Below are 24,037 nucleotides of genomic sequence, written 5' to 3'. Positions count from 1 at the left end.
AAATTTTCAGTAAACGAAAACTTGCTGAAATTTCAGAAAACTTTGACAGCTCAATACAAATTTTAACTGATGTTTAGCGAAAAACTAACTGAAAATGTCAGTAGTGCAGTTTTCAGTAAATATTAACTGAAAACGAACATCAGAATTTGCCTTGTACTTTCATATGTAAAGTGACATAAATGCACGGCGTTTTTTTCGAATCTCGTTGAATATATCAAGATTGAAATCGAATTTTGGAGATCTGTGAAGGTCAAAAGGTGGGGCATTGTGAGCTGCACAAAATGGCGTTCTTAACTCAATTTGACCCAAAATGTACCTACGACAAGTTAGCACGACGGTGACGAAGTCACCTTCGAATTTTCTTAAATTTTAAGAATTCTGCTTTCCAATGCTTTTCAAAGATTAAATATTGGTTGAAAAATTGTTTTTTGGTGAAATTTTAATTGGGTTGTAGATATATGATTGAATCTCTGAAATGTTGTAGTAGATTCTTAATCAAACAAATCTTGATTTATAATACAGTAAAAATACTCAAAGATATCTTTTGTTGAAAAATTGCTTAATTTCACAAAAACAAACAAGCATTTTTTTGAAAAAAATGTTCAAAGATTGCAGAAAATATTTAGGCAAATGTTTTAAATATATTTTTTAATTCAACAAAATTTCATGAACTCCTTAAAGCTTGAAAGAATGCATCATGTAAAGAAAAAGTCTAACAGATTTTTTTAACTCTCATATTTTTACACAAATTCCTAAAAATTCCTGAAAATTCTAATTCAATTTCTGAAATAAATTGTTTTTATAACTGTGGTTTTCAATATTTTCCCTCAAATCCAACACACACAATCAAAACACAAAGCTCCCGAACACACACGTTCACACACTAGTGTCCTCCCAGTGAAAGCTTTTGCGAGCTCCAAAACCTTGCTTTTTGTGAAGTGGTGTGGTTTTTGGGAAAGGACCTGCTGCTCTCTAGCTGGCTGGCTGCCGGGTTTTGACACAAAACCACATTATTCATGTCGAAATATTTTCCTATTATTCCGTCTCGCTCTCTCCCTCAACCTTATTCAAAAAGGGGATATGAGGGTGAAGAGGGGGAGGGGGCGAGGTCGTTTTTGGTGGTTCGACTTTTCCTCAACCCTCTCTCCCAATTGAATGTTTGGGGGGGAGGGCTTTTTCGGTTTGGCAGGCAGCATTTGTGTGATGGGACCATAAAATATTCAATAACAAGAAAATCATTGAATCATTTCGGAATCAGACCTGGAGCGCCGTCAGTGTGTGGGTGAGTGTAACGACAATGCCCCATGTCACCGAAGGGGGAATTTTCCGGGAACCAATTCACGATTGTGTGACACCGCCTGCGTGGAAAAGCCACCACCAGGGTGGGAATTCAATGGAAACGGCGGTGTATATGGAAAATAGAAAAAGGGTTAGAGTTTGTTTTGACTCGCGGAAAATCGTGGAAATTTTGGAATATGTGCGTGTTGGTTTTGTTTCGATAACTAGACAAATATTTGGCACTGATTGTGTGTTACCGCGAAGCTGGCAGCTGAAAGTGGTACAATCTACCCACTGATCGGTGATAATGAATATTTATGGTTGAAATATTGATGTCAAGTTCTTTCGTTTCATGGTTCTCATATCGACAGTTTATAGAAAATACAGCAAGTCGTCGCCATCGTGCTAACTTGTCGTACGTGCATTTTGGTCCAAATTGAGTTAAGAACGCCATTTTGTGCAGCTCACAATGCCTCACCTTTTGACCTTCACAGATCCCCAAAATTCGATTTCAATCCTGAGATATTCAACAAAAACCGAAAAAACTCCGTGCATTTTTGTCACTTTACATATGAAAGTAGTTTCAATCTTGTCGTGCTATCTTGTCACTCCATGAAAATTGATGTAAGTGCGACAAAAGGCCAAAGGGATTTCAGGCCAGGAAAGTCAGGATGCGTTTGTCGCACGTACAAGCTAGACTACCGTAAACATTTGTAATTATAACTCGGGACTCCAGCAACCAACTTCAACCAAACTTTGGGACAATGCACAGAATGGTGAGCCAAACAAAACGTGTTTGTTATTTTTTACATTACGTGCTCTCGTTTTTGAATATTCAAGGTCAAACATTAAAACGCGTTTATCTCGGAACGTCAAAATGGCGTGTGCGACAAGATAGCACGACGACGTCGAAGTGTTATAAATGCTAATATTAATTGTGGTTTGAAATTTTTACAAAATATGTATTTTCAATTTGTCAAAAAAATATTTTTATTTTATTTTGGAATCAATCAGTTTTTTCTTAAAATTCATTTCAATTTTTACATTGAATTTTACAAACCACAAAATGTTTCAGGGACAATAAAAAACCAATGCTCAACAACGAACTTTTATAGTTGGGATTTCTAATGCATTATTCAACGCACTACCTCTACACTCCAAACTGCACTTGGTAACAATGTGCCAAATCGGTCGTAAAATGTGTGTCACAGGCAATAAAATAAAACTCTTTTCGAAACAAAACGTTTCAATTTGCCAAACCGCAAAATCATCAACTTCCGCGAACTCGAAAAAACACAGCCAAATATTTTATTCAGACACCATTCCACCATTGTTGAAGCTCCAGACGGGGTGAGGAAAGGACCACAAACCGGTAACAAAAATCAAATAAAATCAAATCAAACCCCATAATGCTATAAACAGCAGCAGCGCGGGGTTTGACGCGGGGTCGACGGTTTGCCCATTTCCGGCCGATTTCTCCCGGCCAATCGATCCGATTTCCGAAACGGTGTGGAAAAAAAGAAGATACATCATGTATTCGTGTGTGTGTTTGTGAGGGTGGGAGGGGGTGGTTGATGGGTGGATTGCGTGATTTGGTCTTTGAAGACAAAGGGAAAAGCGTTGAAACTTGGCACAAAAATAACACATCACTTTACGAAGCGATTTGATGAATGCACGGAAATTGATAGAAATCATCGAATATGTGTTTTGATTGAGAACTTTTGATTTCGATTGTAGTTAAGTTAGTTTTGGTTTGAACAGCAATTGTCATTATGGACCATCGAAAACCCACGTGGGCAGATTAGAGGTCTGATTCAGTTTTGAGTGTTGTTTTATATTCTTGACTTAAGGTGAATTCAAAAGCAACCTAAAACCAAAAATTGATAAAATGGTTCATTGGACCTAAAAACCTTTTTTCAAACCTTTGATGCCTTCCTCAAAAAATCTATTGCAAGCTTCCTGTTTCTTTTCTGGGGTTCTTCTTGAAGGAACAAAATTTAGATCTTTTGCATTTTAGGCTTTGAACATCCAAAAAACAAAAACTCAAAATTTTGTTTGTTGGAAGATAGTTTCCATTCATTCTCGCTAGAGGTTGAAAGTCAAGGTGTTGGTTTACGACATTCATCTGAAAATCATTGTTTTTTTTTATATAAACCAGAAGTGTTTTTTGCATAACTATTGAACAATTTATTTTATATTATAATTTTCATTGCAAGGCAATAGACCGAGTTGAAATTGGACTAAATGGAACAAATCCGGACAAAATCGTTCAGCCAAAGCCGAAAAAATTAAGCGCATAGGTATATTTATTTATTTGTCCCTCTGGCTTGGTGAATGTAAAAGAGGGAGTTAAAGCAAAAAAAGCAAAAAATGCTGAAGACACAATAACACTCATGCTTCTGCAAAATAGCTAGGATTTGGTGAAAACTATTTTTAAGATATTTTACAACTTTTTCCAATGGGGAGCCCTAATATTTAACGGCTTTAAAATAATTTAAAATTTTCATTTGATTTTAAATGGAAAACTGAAAATATTTTATTATAAGTTCGATTTCAAAATGTTCCTCTTGTCGCATGATTTCAACAACATTAAGACATTATAATTTTATTGAATAAAAGTTTAGAAAGAAAGTTTTTCAATTTAGATCCTCAGCGATTTCCTAAACCTTCAAAAATTACTACGACAGTTGTACTTAAAAGTTGTGATATTAATTTAAAAGTAAGAAAAATAACCAAAATAAATTTATGTGAAAAAAACAATAATCTTTCTTATATAGGTCATTCTCCGCCAACTTACTCAGCAGTTGCCCCGATCCCTCTTCGTTTTTCGTGAAACTTTCTCCTTAGGGATAACTTTTGTCTTTGATCACGAATCCGAGGTCCGTTTTTTGATATCTCGTGACAGAGGTGTTTTTTCAATAAATTGCAGCTTGAAACGGTGATGACATAGTAATTTGATGTCAAAGGAGCTTTTATGTCCATGTCATTTTAAGGAAAAAAGGGAAAAGGGTAATTTTTTCATCTGGAACATAAATTTTCATTTAAAAATTACGTGTTTTTTTTTAACTTTGCTGGTTTATTTTTTAAGAGTGTAACATTGTTACATTTGATCTTACATCTAAGTTTTTTGTGAAATATTAAATAGTTTTCAGTACTGATACTTTTGACGTTTCTGACACAACATGTTACACTTTAAAAATGCCCTGCAAGTTTAATAAAATAAGAAATTTCAAAATGTTTTTTATTAAAAAAACTCGATTTAATTCCATCTGGGGTGAGATAGAGCCTTTCTTACAAAAGGAAGATAACGGCAGTTGCATTTTTTTCAAAGAAATAGCAAAATAAAGAATGGTCCATTCATTAATCAATTCAAAACTCAACATGATTTTTTTCATAAACTGAAAAGCGTTGGTTTTTGCCTCATTTGCCATGGCCGGGTATAAGCTGTGCTCGCACACAAGCATTTTCAATTTTTTAAATCAGAACAAATTATTTGTGAGGCAGAGAATTAGCCGGAATTAGCTCACAATTTGTGGAGTTCGTAATGTTTTTTGCCTATCGCTAAATTGTTCGTATTCTCTGAGTGTTTTTGCACTTTTCAAAATATCAAGAATTACCGAGAAAACAAAATAATTCCGTCTTGCTCCAGAGCGTTAAGGTGGTTACAAAATAACTGGCAGAAAGTGTTTCCACACCCGAGAATTTGCCGTGTTGTAAACGATGTAACGGTAAAGCCGCATAAATGTTTTTGAAAGCTATGAAACGCCTACTGAAATTCACTAAACAGACATTTAGGCGTGAAAAAAATTGTGAGCTTTCAATAAGCAAGCCAGAAATTATGTAGTATGCATTTAGGGGTTTTTGGGATTGGGAAGCATACTGCGACTGAGCGCTCGGTGAGACTTCACTACGACAAAAGCAAACGTACCGAATGAACCACCTTGACTCATACGCTGGGTTCATTTCCGTCGAGCCGATACGATGAACCAAAATACAGAATGAGCAAAACAAAAAAGAAAGGCAAAAGAATGAGCATGGGGCTTCAGAACGGATAGCTGCTTGCGTCTAGTTTGCGTTCACTGAAGCTTAGCATAGATAATCATGATAGGCGATGTGTGATAAACGAGCAATCGATAAAGCAACTTGCACTAAAAGGGGGTAATCTAGTATCAAAACTCTATACGCGCCAGCATCACGCGCCAGCATTGCTCGCGTCTGCATGTGAAGCTCAACTTGACAACTTGTCGACGAAGCGACGAAAATCGATCGTCCATGATTTTTTGCAGATTTTTCGAATGAATATTTCTCGAGAAATGATTTGGGAACGAAGCTTGATTTGGCGTCGGAGCCAAAAGCAAACCCTAAGAAAGGCAAAGATGGAAATTTTCTAAAATCTGAACTGTAAATCCGAATGAGGACAAATTTGTATCAGAACCTCGATTGTGGTCGAGATTATGATATGGAGAAAAAAAAATTAGATAAAATGCCAAAGGAATAGTTTTGGCCTTTGGTGAAAATTGACTTTTACCTTTTTTAGGGTTTTTTTCTCCCTCACACTGAATTAGTGCTCAAGCTGTAAATCAAGAACCACATTACCGACATGGATGAAAATTTGGGAGGATGTAGAGCTCGAAAAATGCAATATTTTGGATAAATAAACGATTTCAATACTTCAATTTTCGACCGAATTTTCATTCGAAAACCGCCTGATTTGGTGAAAACACACTCCGAGTCCCCATAAAAAATGGATAAATTCAAATTTGGTATGGAACTGGTTCAGGTTCAGCACATCCCCTTTCAAATGCGCCCAAGAGAGCTTAAATCCATAATGTGGGCTCTGAGAAACCCCCTACCACAAAATTGAGCACTTTTTTACCACACACGGACGTCACGCGTGCTCTACGGTAAAATGAGCGCCAAAATTCAGATATTGGAGATAGATCAATTCTGTCATTGTCAAACGATCGGGCGTCGAAAATCGATCGTCCATGATTTTTGCAGATTTTTCGAATGAATATTTCTCGAGAAATGATTTGGGAACGAAGCTTGATTTGGCGTCGGAGCCAAAAGCAAACCCTATACCTTTCTTTAGTAAGAAAGGCAAAAAACAAAACACTTTTGTGTTATTGTAGATTTGAAATTCGATAGCTCTTTCAACAATAAATCTTAATAAAATAAAATAGAATAAAACCAATCAATACCAAGCAAAGGACCAACAGAACTTTTGTTCAAAGTCTTATTTCATTTTTTTTTTATTTTAATCTGGATACTTTGAATTTCGCATATAATTTTCATTGAAAATAGCAGAATATTTCACAAAAGTTTCATGTCAACACATTGAAAATCGTTTTATAGACGATCGAACGTAAACATTGCCTCCACAAGGAATTTTTAAACTTGACACCTAATAATTATCAATCTTAATGTTAATGGTTCTAAAAATTTGATCCACATAAACTTTAATTCTAATTTTAAAATTATTTACAGTGGACTCTCTTGCTGTCGATATTGAAGGGACCGTCGAGAACGGGGATTATCAAATTATAGAATGGAAAATCAAAGCAATCTATTTGAAGGGACTGAAAAATTTATTGACAGTTGGAGCAATATTGATATCGAGAAGATCGACAGCCAGAGAGTCCACTGTAATAAAAATGAAAAGATGTTGGATTCACCAAACATTTTGCACTGGGTAAAATATCATGGCGTTGCCTTTTGTTGTTAATGAGCTTCACAAAACAACATGTTAAAAATACATTTGAGGAGAGTTAAAAAAAAAGAACTAAGGGGAATCAGGACTCCTACATACACAGAAAAATAAAATGATGGTAATATTCATCAAGAAATGGTGACAGATTTTGTGGCTAAAAAAATGATGAATTTTACCCCAGAAAATGATGAATTTTCATCAGCTTTTGATAAATATTCATCAGGTTCACATTTTTTCACATTTTTTATGGAATATTACCCAAAAAAAGAGGTAATATTCAACCTACCAAATTTTCAACCTTCCAAAATTCAACTTTTTTTTTCTGTGTACAGAAGCATTTTTTTATCTTTGTGTGACACTCTTATTTGAAAATAAAAACTGTTATAATAGATTATGCCGTAATCTGGGGCGAATCGGGACTACAGTCTGAATAGGGACAGCAGTGTTTAGAGCACTTATAGCTTTTAAATTTGGAAATGTATGTGCACATTTTGTTGAACTGAGTCTGTTCTAACCGAAACCAACCAGAAAAATCCAAATATTGTGCTCCAACATGGTTAAAACTGCTGTCCCAATTCGCCCCATGTGTCCTGATCGCCCAGTTTACGGTATTTAAAAATTAAAAAAAAAATTGATGAAGAAGTATAATTTTAACAAAAAAAACTTGAATTACTCCAACATAACTAATATTACCAATAAATTTCTTTTATTACCAAGAATTACTAAGTAACTAATGATGTTTTGAAAATAATTACCAGCTTAGAATCAAAGTAATTATTCCACCAAATTTCCAAACCATCACCATTTCAGGCTACAAATTATTGAAAATCACGTCTTTTTCGTACAAATTAAATTATATTTGACTCAAATCATTCGACTCCGTCAAACAACAGCAAAAAAACGAATAAAATCTTTAATCGTGCAGCAGTTTTTTTTTACTTTTTCTTCTGTATTTGAACCTTACACCTAGCCTAAATGAATTAAATTGAAGTTTAAAGCTGCACCATATCACAAAAAAACTACATTAAAATGTACTACAAAATATTGCTACAAATAAAAATGAAATGAAAAATTAAACCACTAGGTATTGATCGTGCAAAATCTTTTCAATTGTTTTGTACGTTATTATTTTATTTTTTTATCAACAATTTTACTAAACACACATGCTGATTCATGTTGTTTATGTTAAATTGTGTTTATCTCATAATTAAGAAGAAATTAAATAACCACATAAATATAGTGTAACATTTTAAAGTTTCAACTCAGTGTTGCTAGAATAACATAATTTAAACAAACCGATGCCACTAACATCAAACGCTACCTCGTACCATTAAATTGCGCTTTAAGTGTGTTTATCATTAGCGTTATTGCAAATCCACTCCCTCGCATATCCACTCACCGGATAAAATGTGATCAAATAATCACACCTCTTCCTCCACCAGTACGGGTATTTTTTTTGCTGCTCAAAAATCCCTCAATTTAAAATCGGCGCCAGATTGCGGCCCGCCCCCATTTACCCCACTCCCACACGGATAATAATAATGGCACACCCATAATTGTCTCGATTAATTTTCGATTATGCCCGGGCTCCCCGGTTTTGAACCAAAGTTTTGTGTAAATTTTCAACCACCCTCTCGACTATTGGGCGTAATTTTAAACATTGTGTGTGAGGTCGATCGAAAAAAGTTCAACTGCAGCTTGAGCCTCACTCATTTCAGTGGGTGGCACTCATAACGGGGGTGATGGTGTGTGAGTTGGTCGAGGTGAAAAGGTAATTTTTTAAGGTTTTCAAATTTCAAATCTTTGATAGTTTTTAATTTTCTTTCTGCCAAGATACCAAATTTGATCACAAGACCAAAAATACAACCTTTAACCCTTTTTATGTGCTTTGATTGCATAATAGGTGCTAATAGCAAAAATAACAACAACAAAAAGAACAATATTCAAGGATAGAGAGTGAGAGGGGGCGCCCGCGCGAGAAAGCAAACAATCAATCAATTGACGCCGATTGGCACAAACTATTCAATCGTGAAATTGTTAGTACAAATGTACGCGTGTGTGTGAGTGTGGGTAATGGGTGGCAAATAAAAAAAAAACATCATCGATGTGTTTGTACACAAATTTGCACTGATGCCCACTGAGACGCATGAATTATGAGCGGAAATATTTTTAATTAGTCCATCACACACACGGAAATAAATTGGAAAATGTTGCTGTTTGCTACTTTTAACTCTGATACAGATGCACCGAAAAAAAAATTGAAGAAATTAATCAAAATTCAAATTGGGTTTTTCTCCCACCTCGTCGTCTGTCTGGCGGGAATTGAGAGGCTGGAAAGGGTGATGAATCCAATTTAATGCTGCAATCAAATGCTCCTTCCGGAAAACTCATGGGAAAAATTCAGGACAGATAACCCGGAACTGGGGAAAACCAAACCTTCAACTGCCGAGATTTTGAAAGAAATAACCTAAATAAAAACTGGAATAATCCATTAAAAAATAAAATCGAGAACTTTATTTTTTATGATGTAATTTTCCGTTTTAAAACAATCATTTTCTTTAATTACATTTGACAAAGTTTTTATTCAAGTAAACTAAACTTATTTCAAAGCTCCTGTAGATTTGGAATTCGCTTTTTTTAAATTGAGAGCAATACCGAATTTTTTTCAAAAATTTTTCGAGTTTGGGTTTATTAGAAAATCTTAGAAAATCTTTTGGAAAAATAAGTAACTGTAACAATTTTGAGCCAAATCGGTTTAAGGTGAAGATCGTTAAAGGTGATGAAATAAAAAAAAATCATAAAAAACTCGTCAGGGTTAACTCGAATCGTTTTGCGGTCTTGGACAAAGTTGTTTGTCATAAAATTTGACATAAGACTCTCACACTGAGACTGTCACTGACACTGACAATGATTCGACACATTTATGCCACCTTTTGGTGAAATTTTGAAATTTTTGCGTTTTCCCCATATTTTTTTAATTTTTCCCATACAAACTTCAACGATAAAAAGCGACCCTTAAACCTTCACCAATTTGGCTCAAAATTGGGACAGTTACTTATGTTAACCTAATGAATCAAACCAGGGAGAATTTCTGAAGACTTTATTTTTTCTATAATTCGTTCTATTGAATAGTTTTTGTACATTTATCTGTTTTTCTATTAGGGCCGTTGCAAATATTTTTTAAAGTTTATGTCGCCCGCTTCAAAATCGATTCGAAAAATCAGGGGGCAATTTTTTTCAAAAACTTCAAAATTTTAAAAGAAATGGAAGTCTTACCAACTGAAGACAATAAGAAATGCATTTTCCTGCATTTAAAATCATATTTAGGATGTTTGGGATCCATCAAAAATATTTTCAATTTTCGGCGAAAAAAAAATCTCCTCTATACTTGGATTTTTTGAAAACTATTTATTGCAAAACAACTGGGCAGGTTTAAAATGCACTTTAAAACACTTTTTTCATTCATTGTTGAGACCATGGCTTGTTATGGCAAATATGTTAATTGTTTTTGTCGATGGTGGGAGTAAGGCCTTTTTTCTGAGCTCAAAAATTTATTATTCGTTTCATAAAATGAAATTAATGTAACATTTTTATTTTAAAACTTTTTCTGTCAATATATTAGCAACATTTTATACACAGCAAAAAAGTAAAATATTGACATGTTGAAAAGTGATGGTTAAATCTAGCCTCTATTTGAATTAATTTTACTTCAAGTCAATTTAATTACTGATTTTAGAAGTATAAAATGATATAAATATTTTTTCTAGTGTTTGTTCGGAGATATGAAGATGACGTTCTAACAGGCCTGCCCAACGTCCGGCCCGCGGGCCGGATCCGGTCCGTGAAGCCATTTTATCCGGCCCACGACGGATTTTCAAAATAGTTTTATTAGCGGCCCTTAAGGCTGCTATTGAAATATTAAATAAATAAATTGATTGTCTGATTTTAAAAAAAAGCTTGAAATCTAATTTTACAATAATATAACAACATTTTTCATGTTTGAATTTAATTCTTCTAATTACTATATTGATATTTTTAAACTGAAAAATGGTGCACGGAAACAATATTATCCATTTCGCAAAATTGTGAAATTTATGAAAAAAAAACTAAATTTAAATTTCTTTCAGTTTTAACACAATGAAGTTTTTTTTATTTTCATTTTTTAAAATAACTTAGCAAAAACGAATGTATTTTTCCAACATTTCTGTAATTAAGTTTTTTTTGAAAAGAGCTTTAAAAAGCAAATTATTCGTACTGATCGCTGCAAATATTTTAAAAAATATTAAAAAATGTTTGAGACATTGAGACAATGAGTTAAGAAATTAAAGAGCAAATCAATTGAAAATGATTTAATATATAGTTTTTACACTTTTAAATTTTCTGTATTTGAAATCTTTATGATTTTTTTTTTCAAAATATTTGAATAAAGGTGTACAACAAGTTTTTTGTTGTAAAAGATATTCGAATCCAAATTTCGTTGGAATAAATTTTATCATGTCTCATTAATTTTTTTATATTGTAGTGTTGAGGAAATTAAACTTAAAAAATGGTAACGACCATTGAAACTTGAATGTTTTTTTTTATTATTTTATCGAGGTATTTAATTGCAATCGTCAAAAACAATAACTATATAATTTTAAACAAACAAAAATTGTCCTAACCTGGTCACAGCACCTAAAAGGGCCTTATAAAAATAAACTTTGAAAAAAAAAAAAAAAAAAAAAACAAACAAAAATTAAAATATGTCAGATAAACACATTTTTGAAAGTTATCTTTGTGCTATATTCTAAAAATCAAGTTTTACTTTTTTCAACTTTTATCAAATGTTAGTTCCAGCCCACCAATGCTTCAGAAAGATTTGGCCCGCAGGGCCAAAAGGTTGGGCACCCCTGCGTTTGAATTTTTGAATAATGTTGTTTTTTTAGAGATAGAAAATAAAAAACAAACAAATTTAATCAGAAATCAACTCAATAAAGAGCAATGCATAGTTAGTTTTGTTTGCTTTTGAATATTGTGTTAATTCATAACATGCCATAAATGTAAACATTGTTTCTGAAAAAAAAACTGTCTGCAAATGTTGCAAATATTGTAAAAAAATTTTTTTTAGGGCACTTCCCGCTCCTTTATTCAATTTTAGATTGATTTTAGTCTATTTCATTGAATTTAGAAGTGCAATTAACGAAAATCAATTTAAAATTGAAGAAGGCAGTTTCTCCTCTTGGACCAGAGACAAACGATGTTTACTTTTTAAAATATTTACTTACTTTTACTTTATATGTATGTTATATCAAAACCGGACTCAAATTCGGATGCTCTGGAATGTCCTCTACAATTTTCCCTAAGAGAGTATGGTGCTAGCTTGCCCCTAAAAAAAGATACAACGTTTTCAAAACTCGTCTAAACGTGTTTTTTGCTCGAAAATCACGTTTTAGACGAGTTTTTATGACGCTATATCTTCTTTCAGGTGCAAGTTAGCACCATACTCTCTTCGAAAAAGTTGTAGAGGACATTCCAAAGCATCCGAATATGCGTCCGGTTTTGATATAGCATGAAACGGGATTTGATAAATATCAAAATCCGAAAAAAAAGATATTCCCCATACAAATTTATATGGAAAATTGAATCGCTTTGCGCAAAGTGAGGACTAAACCAATCGGTCCCAAACTTTGGGGAGTTGTTTAGGACCCCAAAAGGAACTGAAAAAGTGCTGTGCTGGAAAATCGATTTTGATATTACACCCTATTGTAACATACCTCCAGTTTTAAAGAAAAAACACGCCAAATATAATATTACACAGTTTTAGAAATAGTTTTGGAATTGACAAATAAGGAAATAAGGACAATTTGCAAAAAAAGAAATCAGTGAAAGTAATTTATACATTAAAAATCAAATTTGTATTGATGGAAGCTTGTATGCTGCTTTTTCTATGCTGCACCATACTTGGGATCATGCCTTAATCGTTTTGTTAATCTCTATGCTTCAACATTGCATTGATGTACTTATCCAGCATCTCATGATATTCAGTTGTCAAAGCATCATTCAAGTAACGACAAATGTTAAACTAACTGATAATTATCCGGAAATTATAAGCATAGATTATAATGTAAAAAAAAATCTTTTGTTTTTTTAATAAAATTGATTTAGAAATTCAGAATGACCAAAACTTGAAAAGAGTTTGAACTGTCCAGGGTTAACCCAGAAAGATCCACCACATCCATGTCTATCTGTCTGAGGCAAAACATAAAGAAATGCCCGGCCATGTCCCCCAACCCTGGTCGCGATGCACTCTGGACCGGGTGCATGCTGCTCCGAATCCAATTTTCTTAAAATGACCCTCTAGCTGTGGTCTCACTCCGTCCTGGAGAGTCACTTTTCCTGAAGACGGCGGAGCCCACACTGGATGACGGGGTTTGCCCAGTTGATGTACTCTGGAGCAGTGCTACTGCTTCTTCTTCTTATGAAGACCTAAGAAGAAGGAAAATATCCTCCGAGAACGGTGTTTTCCCAGTCGGGTTGCGGAAGTCGTTTTACGTGGATTAAATTCGTATACATCTGTGTCAGATTATGCGGGAAGATTGAAACAGAACAGAGTTTACCGTGTGGAACACGATCCACGACACGGGGGGTCACGATGACGGTGGACATTTTCACCTCCCCCCACCGGAGAGACGCCCGGGTCAACATGAAGGGGGTTGATCTGGTGGGAAAACATGAAACTAGATGAAGAAAATTGGTATCTTGAATGGATAGGAGGAAGTTTCACAATGGTCACAAATATATATCTTGGCTGAGCTTCTACAAACAGTAAAGAATACATCAAAAATAAAATGCTTCCAAAATAATCAAAAGAAACTCATAACAAATTTATCGGATTCCGGATCGCCCCAAACTGAAAAAAAAAATCCTGGCCAAATGATACAGATGTCAACCCCCAAAGAAAACAAACAGGTTTGCTTCCTGGTAGGATCTCAATGTTAGGGTAGACTATCGAAAACAATAACAATCACACGGCCACGGATAGGGCAAGGCAGGGCAGGTTATGAATTTATGCATGACCGAAGATGAAACGAATGAATGAACCTTTTTTTTGTGACGCTTAGGAGTTGAACAGTATAAAATCCAATTTTGAAAACAAAAATATTTATCCACCACTTTCTTTAAATATCTTTAAAAAATAAAATTCTAGCCATAATAAAAAAAACAAAAAAAAAACTGCATTCTTTTGAATCGAACTTTTTCACTGTTTATAAAAAAGAGTGAAGATTCGCAGGCATGTAATCGATGTAAGTGCGTGGAAGAAAGAGGAATATTCGCTCTCTGCTACCGAACATGATGCTTATTTTATGAGGGAAAATTGAGCCCAAGCAGCAGCGGTTTAGCGGGAAAAATATGCGGTTAAGGTAGGTGGGAAGGTTGATGGGACTCGCATTCTTTCTTGTTTTTATTGGATTATTGAGCCCCTAAATCAGATGAGATTTCATCTGGGAATTCCAAACAGGAAAGGCTGTCTGGAACTAAATATTGTATAAGGTTGTCTTTTAATATGCCATCTACTTTGTAAATTCAAAATTATCAAAAATCAAATTATTCGCTCTACAGCTTTGCCTTGGCGTTCTCGATTGCGAGATTCCTACTCGAAACTAGGTGTCCGAAGGCTTGATTGTTGAGGCAATAGCAAACCTCTTTTTACACCTTAGCTTCCATCCACCCCGGGATTCGAACTGACGACCTTTGGATTGTGAGTCCAACTGCCTACCAGCGAATCCACCGAGGCAGGACCCAGGGAGACGACTCCTACACCTGGACTGAGCTAACGACCTAACACCTCTAGGTTAGACCGGGGCCAACATTTACTTCCCCATCCGACGGAAGGCGTGATCAGACAAATCTCGTCTCAAAATTTGCCACCGGGACCTTCTGGGATCGAACCCAGGCCGACTGGGTGAGAGGCAACCACGCTTACCCCTACACCACGGTTCCCGGCCAAATTATAAATTGTATTACATGCACCACTTGAAAATTCTAACAAAATATCTTTTTTTCCATTTATTTTCAGGTGAGCAAAGTTAAAGCAAATTGGCATCTAGGATTCAACTGTACAGGTACATAACGGGCTCATTCTCTCTCTCTTCGATTTTCGTGAAACTTTACTATAAGCGGTAAGGTTGGTCTATGAACATGGGTTTCCAGAAGCGTTTATTACTTGCCAGTCTGTCAATTAATTACTCAAATTTTTGGTTCAAAATGATTAATTACATAAATAACTTAATTAATTTCCACTATGATAATTGTTTTTTTTTTATTGGATATTAATTAAATTGAAGTATTTTTTTGTTCAAAGTCTCAAATTAGGCATTTTTATTTGTTTGTACCAATCTGGATATTGTGAGTGTTGCGATCTGGATATTGTGAATTTTATTATCAAAATGATATTAGTATTTAATTATACCATTCACCGGTAAAAAAGTAGCTCAATTGATATGAACAAGAAAATTTGTTTTATGGCAAATTTGATCTGTTCATTACCTGATTCGAAATTCCATTATGTATCACGTTTCAATCAATCGAACCCTTATCAATCAATTGCCAAAGAAGATTATTTAAGTTGACTTAAGTTTTTTTGAATCGTGTTTATGATAAAAGCAAAAATGGATAGCCTACCTTTTAATCAAATTACAACTTATTTTTCCTTCATATCTGTAATTATTTTTTTTCTCCCTGCAAAATAACTTTTTACTGTACTGTTTTACTTCAATGTATGAAAAAATATTAAAATAATTAATTTTAAATTGTTTTCAGTTTATTGCAAGTCGAATGCCATTAAAATATTGAAGTTGGCCCCCTGATTTTTCAAGCTAAACATAAACACTTTAAAAAATATTTGCAGTGGCTCTTCATGAAAACTGTGAAATTCACCAAAATAACGATAAGTTTTAAAATGTTTTTCCAACACTGGTTTGACATTATTTTGTTTGTATTTTTTCTAAAGCATATTAATAAAAGTCCGTTACCAAAAATATGGATAATGTGAAATGTGACATTTATATTGGATTTAATTTCTGCTTCTGAATATTAGTAGATTCTAGCTTCACTGAGTTTGATTTTTAACATTGAAACATTTGTCTCTGAAATATTTGGATTTCTAGCTTAGCACTTAAAAATGAGACATCACAGGACTTTCAATTTCTGCAGATAATGAATAAATATTTAAAAAAAACTTATTTTTATTTTGATTGATTTTCACATGGCTATCACTAAAAAATATTGCCTATATTAATGATAATTAAGTACATTTGGGTTTAAATGTTTGATCCACATAAACTCCAAATAATTTTGACTGCCTAAGCATAGAAAAAATAATCAATTATAGTGTAATTCTAGCAAAAAAAAAATCACATTTTCACAATTATTCAATAAAAACTAATAGATTTTGGATTCACAAAACATTTTTCACTGTGCAATGTATCATGGCGTTGCCTTTTGTTGTTAATCAGCTTCGCTAAACAACATGTTAAAAATTTGAAATAAAAAAATACTTTTAAAATAGATTAAGAATAAATAAAAAAAATTACTTTAATTACTCAAAAAATTACCAAATAGTTAAAACCAAAGTAATTATTAATTACTTGCCAGTCTGAGGCTTTGCTGGAAACCCTTGTCTTTGAAAACTAATCCAAGGTCCATTTTCCGATATCTCGTGACGGTGGGGCGGTACGACCCCTTTCATTTTTCAGAATTTTTCAAAGACACGTTTCTCAGTGGTTTGTAACTCTAAACCGTGAAGAGATAGAACTTTGGTTTCAAAGAGACTGTTGTGTAACATTTGACGCTCAGTTTGATGAATTTCATAAACAAAGCTTAAAAAAAGTTTTAAAATCGCTACCATTTCCCGTTACTCAACCGTCAAAAAATGTGAGACATGTCATTTTATGAGAATATTTATATTCTTTTTGAATCTGCAATAATCAATAGAGGCCATTTTTTCATTTAGATTTTTTTTTCATTTTAAAATGGCGTGTTTTTGTAATTTTGCAGTATTTCCATTTTTTTTAAATCGAGACTGTCATTTTAAAATGGCATTATATTGAATGTTTAACCCTTAAAGTCTTGATTAGTAAGTCTTGATTTAAAATTTTTGAAAATATTGTTTTCGAAAAGATCGGAAAATTTCTCGAATGTTTCATATTTTAACATTGTAAATCGGACCATTAGTTGCTGAGATATCAACATTAGAAAACGGTGGATTGTTTGAGTGTGACTTAGAAAACATCAATTTTCATGTTTTTAAACCTGTGCATTGCAATATCTCAGCAACTGAGGGTCATATCATTAATGTGCACTCATTAAAAAAAATGAAAAACTGCGACTATTTTCAAAAAAAAAATATCTAAAAATCCCTTACTTGAAATCGGTAAACTTTATCAAAATTTTACTAAAGTACTTTTTGATTGCTAATTTTATTTTTCATCGAAAAATGAAGTTGAAAATTTTTTGCGAGCAGTATTTCGATTTTTTGAAAAAAATCAGAATTTATTCAAAAATTCATAACTCGGTCAAAGATATTTTGCACAACCAGGAAATTTTTGAAAAGTTGTTTTTTGCAAATCAAGTTTTAGTGATAAAAAGTTAGATAAAAAATCACATTTTTTAACGTGTATAATTTTTTCACTTATCCGATACATAATACTTTGCCGAAGACACCAAATCAATCAAAAATGTCCTTCAAAAAAATATATGGACAAACTAATGATGCAAAATGGCATCATTGGGCATACCGAAGGCACCAACAAAGTTTCAGGCGGATTAAAAAATACAAAAAATAAAATTAAAAAAACCGATTTCGTAGAGCATTGCTCTCAATCGTGTGCTTTTGGAAGTATTTTTCTCGGAAAGTTTGAATTATTTTGAATCTCAAAACTTTTCAAAATATTCCTTGCTGTTTAGATTAGAAAGATTTTTACACCTTAAATAATGGATTTGATGAAAATACAAATGATATTTAGATTTTTTTTAAGTTTATAACAATAATCAATTCAAAGATGATTACAATTTTCATGCAAAATGTCTATCAGTTTAATTAATATTTATTATAATTTGTTTTTTTTACACAAAATAAGGTCCAAAAGATCTTATACACCCAGAACTGGACATCGGCATACAAGAGGATAAAGAGCACGATTCGGTAGTAAAATGGTACTGTGTGCGGACTGAGAGGATAAATCCCGAAATTACCGAGAGTACTTTACTCATGGGTTCATCTTCAAAAAAGTTCATATATAAAAAAAAGTATCGGTACCGAGACTCGAACCGAAGACCTTCGGCATATTGAACCGTGCCTTTGCCGTATGGGCCACCATGGTTCGGTAACTAAGTGGCGGTCATTTGTCCATGTAAGCCACTCAATAGGATGAACTGTTCCAATGACCGAATGAACACGCGAGAGGACTTTACTCTCGCAAAATTGCACTTTCCCCTCGTTTCTTTTCGTGAGGACTATCCCCTCGTTCTTTAACTTGACACCAATACATTTTCCTGAGTAAACGAACGATAGCGTTGTCAAAATTTGATCTAAATTTGATCAACAAATTCTTTCGAAAGATTTAACGAAAAGAACCTTTACATCGTATAATGTGCCTGAATTTGTTTGGAAACTTAGCAATAAAGAAAAAAAAGCAAATAAAAACTGAAAATTCTTTAAATACTTAGAAAATTATTTATACATGGTAGATTGGCATACTATGTTTGATTTTACGATCGCAATTTGTTAATAAATTTGAAAGGTTTAAGATGTTAGCTGTAACTGTTTCCCTCAACTAACCCTTAAAATAATTGTTTCTTGTACATAAAAACCTCTGAATTTTTGTTAAAATTTCCATTACCATTGTTCATGGCAGCAGCATCCATCAAAAGGCTCTCAAAAACTCATACGAGTTTTTTCTCTTCCAAAAATATCACAAAAGACACACAAAAAAAAGAAAAGCATCCCACTCAAAAAACAAGAGTCCAACTGAACAACCCCTTTTCTGCCAGCTTCCTTTCATCCATCACAAAAAAAAATGTTGCATCCCGCTTGGAGAGCTTCCAAGAGGAGTGCAGGCTCGACGCCAAATTGGCCACCATCCCTAAAAATAGCCACCATCACCGGCGTCGTCGTCGTCGTCGTCGACGTCAACCCATGAAACATGCTTCACATGCCAACATTAAAATTGACATGCACAAAAAGAGAGGAGGGGGTGGGAGCCCGCCCTTAAGAGTGCTTGTGCGAGGCGAGGCCTTAAAAGTCTCTTGAAATTAAAATTATAATTGAACATGACGATAAGTGCATGTCCTTGTCTTTGCGTCTTCAGGATTTGGCTGCTTCTTCTTTTTTGACGGGGTTTTTTTTTTTCGCTGGTGCCACCACCCAAAATCCTTGGAGTTCATTTTATGTCGTTTTAATGATGTCGCTTGGCACCCATTTTCGGGGAGGAAAACGACCAGGGTGACACACGGAGAAGAAGATTCATGCTAAATGATTAAGTCGACAGCTAGCATACGCTGGGTGGGTTTTTCCTCACTCTGGGAAGTTTGGTCGAGGAAAATCACATTGGAAAGCAGAGGAAAGTGGATTTTCCACTATTACACCATTCTGGGAAGGGTCTCCCCACTGTCTGGAGTTTGCTCAGCTACTTCTGGCACTTGTGAAATGCTAATTAATTAATGTTCATTTTTCATTAACCACCAGCAGCTAGCCAAGGTGGCAAATTTTCTCAGCTAGTTGAATTTACTTTGGCTAGGGTGGTCACAATGTTTTGATTGAATATTGTAATAATTCCCGAACATCAAAATAATTACTCCTGCAAATAGTAGTTTATGAAACAAGTTGCAAAAAGAAATCCACAAAGCACATTACTTATTATTGATCAACGTATTTAATGTATGTTTAGGTAGATCTATGTATCAATTAAGAAAATATCTATGATTTATCATTTTTTAGCAAACTCACACCAAACTCAATTTAAACTATTTTTGAATTAAAAATGTGTCATACCCAAAATCTGTAACCTTTCTAATTTTCTGATCAAAGTTGAAGGTTTTCATAAAGCAGTGTTTCTCAACCGGTGAAGAATTCCCCCCTGGGGGGAATTTGGCCATTCTAGGGGGGGAATGAGGGTTCAATAGAAATTCAATGTCTTGAATCATTATTTGAATCATTCTTTGCAACTTTCAGTTTCTTTGATTAGTAATAACAACATTTGTTTTTTTTTCCCAAAAAATAGTTATTAAAGTTTCAATTTCTGTGAATTTTGACATTTCTTGAAACAATAAAATGATTTTTTTAAATATTTCTGAGGTATTTGTATTTTTTGGACTCAAGCAGATTTTTTTGGGACAGATTTGCTGGTTTCTGTGAGATTTTTGTACACTTTTTAACAAGAATGTTTTATTAAATAATTGGCAGTTGACAAAAAAAATTTCAAATATTATTTAAGTTTGTTTGAATTCTTTACATTATTAAGAGTAATCTGTCTTTTGCCGCAGATAATTATTAATTTTGTTTAATATTTGTACATATTTTATAATTGTATTTTTTATTGAAATTTAAACAAAAAGAAGCTCAGAATAGTGGCTTTTCATTTTTTTTAATTAAAATAAAACGTTTTCAAATACCTTCTATAGTTTTTTTTTTGTTATGAAAACTGTAATCTTTTTGCAAACCTAAAAAAATAATTATGTTTGTGCATTGATACCAGTAAATTAAAAATAAGGGGGGGGGATATGAAGTTCTTGCAAATCAGTCAAGGGAGGAATGGATCGCAAAAGGTTGAGAAACACTGTCATAAAAACTATTCATAAAAAAGGTACCGTAAACCGGGGTGACATTGATAGGATTTCCATTTTTTGGAATATTTTTAACTGTTAAGGTTTTTTTCAAGATTATTATTTTTGAAACATATACTGGGGTAGGCCACAAAAGGTCCATTCATTATTTTTGAAAAAAAAGTTTTTTCAATAGTGCTTTAAAAAATAGTTGCATTGAGACCGGTCCGTGGCTTAATGGCTACGGCTCCCGGCTCATAAGCGGAAGGTTCAGGGTTCGTTTCCCGACCGGTCTCCTTGAAATTTTTCGAATGAACTTTAAGAACAAAAAACGCATAGAATCAGGTGGGATTCGAACTCACACCTTTGTATTGGAAGTCGGATGCTCTAGCCATTCGGCCACCAAGGCATTAATACTTCATGAATGAATTAATCCGTAGTGGTGAAATAATGTCACAAGGTCATTTACTATATAATACAACAATCTCTTCCCCAACGATTCCCCTACACACTTCCCCAACGATTCCCCTACACACCACACATGGTCCCCATTCATAAAAGCGGAAATTTACATAACGTGGAAAACTATCGTGGTGTTTCTATACTGAGTAGCCTGGCGAAACTGTTAGAACTGTTGGTGCTGAATGCGATGAAGGAGGCAACAAATCCCATCTTGTCTGACTACCAGCACGGCTTTAGGAAGGCCAGATCTACTCTCTCCAACCTGATGGTCTACGTTCCATATGTTAGCAAAGCCCTAGGAAACCGGACCCAAGTTGATTCAATCTATATCGACTTTGCAAAAGCGTTTGATCGGCTGCCGCATAAGATCATCATCAGTAAACTGGCCAAGCTTGGTCTGCCTGACTGGTTATTGACGTGGTTGTCTTCTTACCTGGAGAACCGGAAGGCATACGTCAAACATGGTCGCTCCTGCTCCAAGCTTTTCTCGGTTACATCAGGAGTCCCCCAGGGTAGCCATCTAGGTCCGATTCTATTTAACCTGTTTATAAACGACGTGTGCGAAGTCATCAAGTCGGAGAAAGTTATGTTTGCCGATGATTTGAAGTTTTATCGAGAAGTCTACAACACCAAAGACTGCGCAGAACTCCAAGATGACCTAAGTGCAATGATCGAGTGGTGCAGCGCAAACGGAATGCAGATCAACGCTAGCAAATGCAAGGTCCTGTCATTTTATCGTGGAAACTCTCCCATCCTCTATCGTTACCTTTCCGACGGGAAGGAGCTGGAACGTGTCGAGTCGATTAAGGATCTCGGCATTGTAGTCGACAAGAAGCTGACTTTCAAGGAACATCTCTCGGCGACAGTAGCGAAGGCAAGGACTACATTGGGATTTATTTCTCGGAACACCCAGGAGTTCAAGGATTTTCAAGCGATCAAGTGTTTGTACTTGACCCTAGTCCGCAGCATACTAGAGTATGGCGTACAAATTTGGGCCCCCAGGCTGATTGGAGATGCAAACTTGTACGAAAGAGTGCAAAGAACCGCAACGAGGATGATTATCCGCAAACTTCCCTCCAACCACCCAGTGAGACAGGCTCACTACGAGGAGAGACTCCAATTTCTGAGGATGGAAAAGCTCTCTTTGCGGGTTTCATTCCTCAGGCGTCTTTTCTTATTCGACGTAGTGAACGGAAACTCGGACTGCCAGGCACTAATAGCTTTGCTTCCGCCGCAAGCTCCAGAGAGAAATCGGAGAGGTGATGTTCTCTTTAGAATCCCGAACGATGGCTGGAGGAGTTATTTTAACCCTTTTTATGAATGTTGTAAATGTTTTAATTCTGTCTGTGTCAAATTTACCAACGGAATGTCCAAACTTAGCTTTAAAAGTAGAATTAAGGGTATAGATTAAATTCAGTCTGTGGATATTTTTTGTATCAAAGACGGTGTGACTAAATAAATAAATAAATAATCTATAAATAACTCGAACCGGGTGGTACGGTATGTCCCCGGCTTCTTCTTCTTCCCCTGATGGTTCTATGAAATGTGGGATCCGTTCATAGAATCTGTCTCATGCGGTTAATGCAACGCAGTAGGCCGGGCCGCTTCAATGAGTGTAATACACTTAGGGGGTTCTCGAAAGTATTGCAATCATTAATAATGACAAGAAGGAACTTGAGGCGTAATCTAACCATAAGTTCTTCCCGGATGCTTTCTTCGGACTGGCTGCGCTTGTGTTCGATTAGATTAGATTAGATTAGATTTTAAAAATAGTTGCATTGAAAATTCTAATTTTGAATTGCGGGGATGCATGGTAGCATGAAAGTATATCAGATTCTGCATGAAATCTGTCCTCATGCATTTTTTGCGATATAGGGGTATGACATTTTTGCCCGTTACCGACAATTATCGACATTACCGACGGCTTTTTGGTTGTATTTCACAAAAAAAAACCCTTATCACAATGAGGATTGAACCACCAACTTCTTGATTGTTGATCCGACACGCTACCACCGCGCCATGGACGTTTGATGAAATGAGAGTGAAAGAGCATCAACATATTCTTCTCTTTGGAGTGTTGCTCGGGGACGGGCCAGCATTATATGTGTTAGTGAGAACTGCAGATCGCTGTAATGTGTACACGCGGGCAAAAATGATCTACGGGCTTGCTGCAAAAAATGTTATAAATTGTGACATTTTCTGCAGCAAATCCACTGTTGCAGATTTTGAGCTATATTTTTGCTTTGGGTGTAAGGTGTTCAAATTTATTTTAACGTCATTCCAGGTTAACTGAGTACACTTTTGGACTAGACTTTCAGCGATTTGGGCCAAACTTGGAGGGAACGTTCATCTATTGATAGTTAACAGAAATCCCAAGTTTGGTGCTGATGGGACCATCCCTCTATTTATGGCACTGCTCTCTTTTTTGAAGATTTTCTAAAAAAACTTTTTTTCTTTTATTCATAACTTTGCAAATACTGAAGCAAAAGACTTTCTACAGTTTGCATTTTATAGAAAATTGTCCAAGGAATTCGATAAAAATCAAATTTTAACCCTTAAATGCCCCCATATATAATATTTTTACGTTTTAAGTATTAAGATTCAGTTTTGACCAATTCCTTATATTTTTATTTGTTTTATTTTATCACCATCGTATTCCCCGGACAGTTTTACATAATAATCAATGTAGACCTCAAACTAAAATGAACAATTGGTAAGATACAGCGATTTTACTGCATTTAAGGGTTAAAATTTTATTTTTTCGAATTTCTCGGACAATTCTCTATT

The 24,037-nt window shown here is 34.6% G+C and overlaps 1 protein-coding gene across 2 annotated transcripts in view; it reads left to right on the top strand.

Annotated features, from left to right (window-relative positions):
- LOC120427538 (matrix metalloproteinase-2) overlaps positions 1–24,037 on the top strand; it is a 574,651-nt gene that overhangs the window by 289,754 nt on the left and 260,860 nt on the right. The gene's annotated exons all lie outside the window — the stretch shown is intronic.

Source organism: Culex pipiens, chromosome 2 (assembly GCF_016801865.2).
Source record: "Culex pipiens pallens isolate TS chromosome 2, TS_CPP_V2, whole genome shotgun sequence".
In the NCBI taxonomy this organism is placed as follows: Eukaryota; Metazoa; Arthropoda; class Insecta; order Diptera; family Culicidae; genus Culex; species Culex pipiens.
The sequence above is the reverse complement of the archived record's forward strand: the minus strand, read 5'-3'. Positions and strand labels throughout refer to the sequence as shown.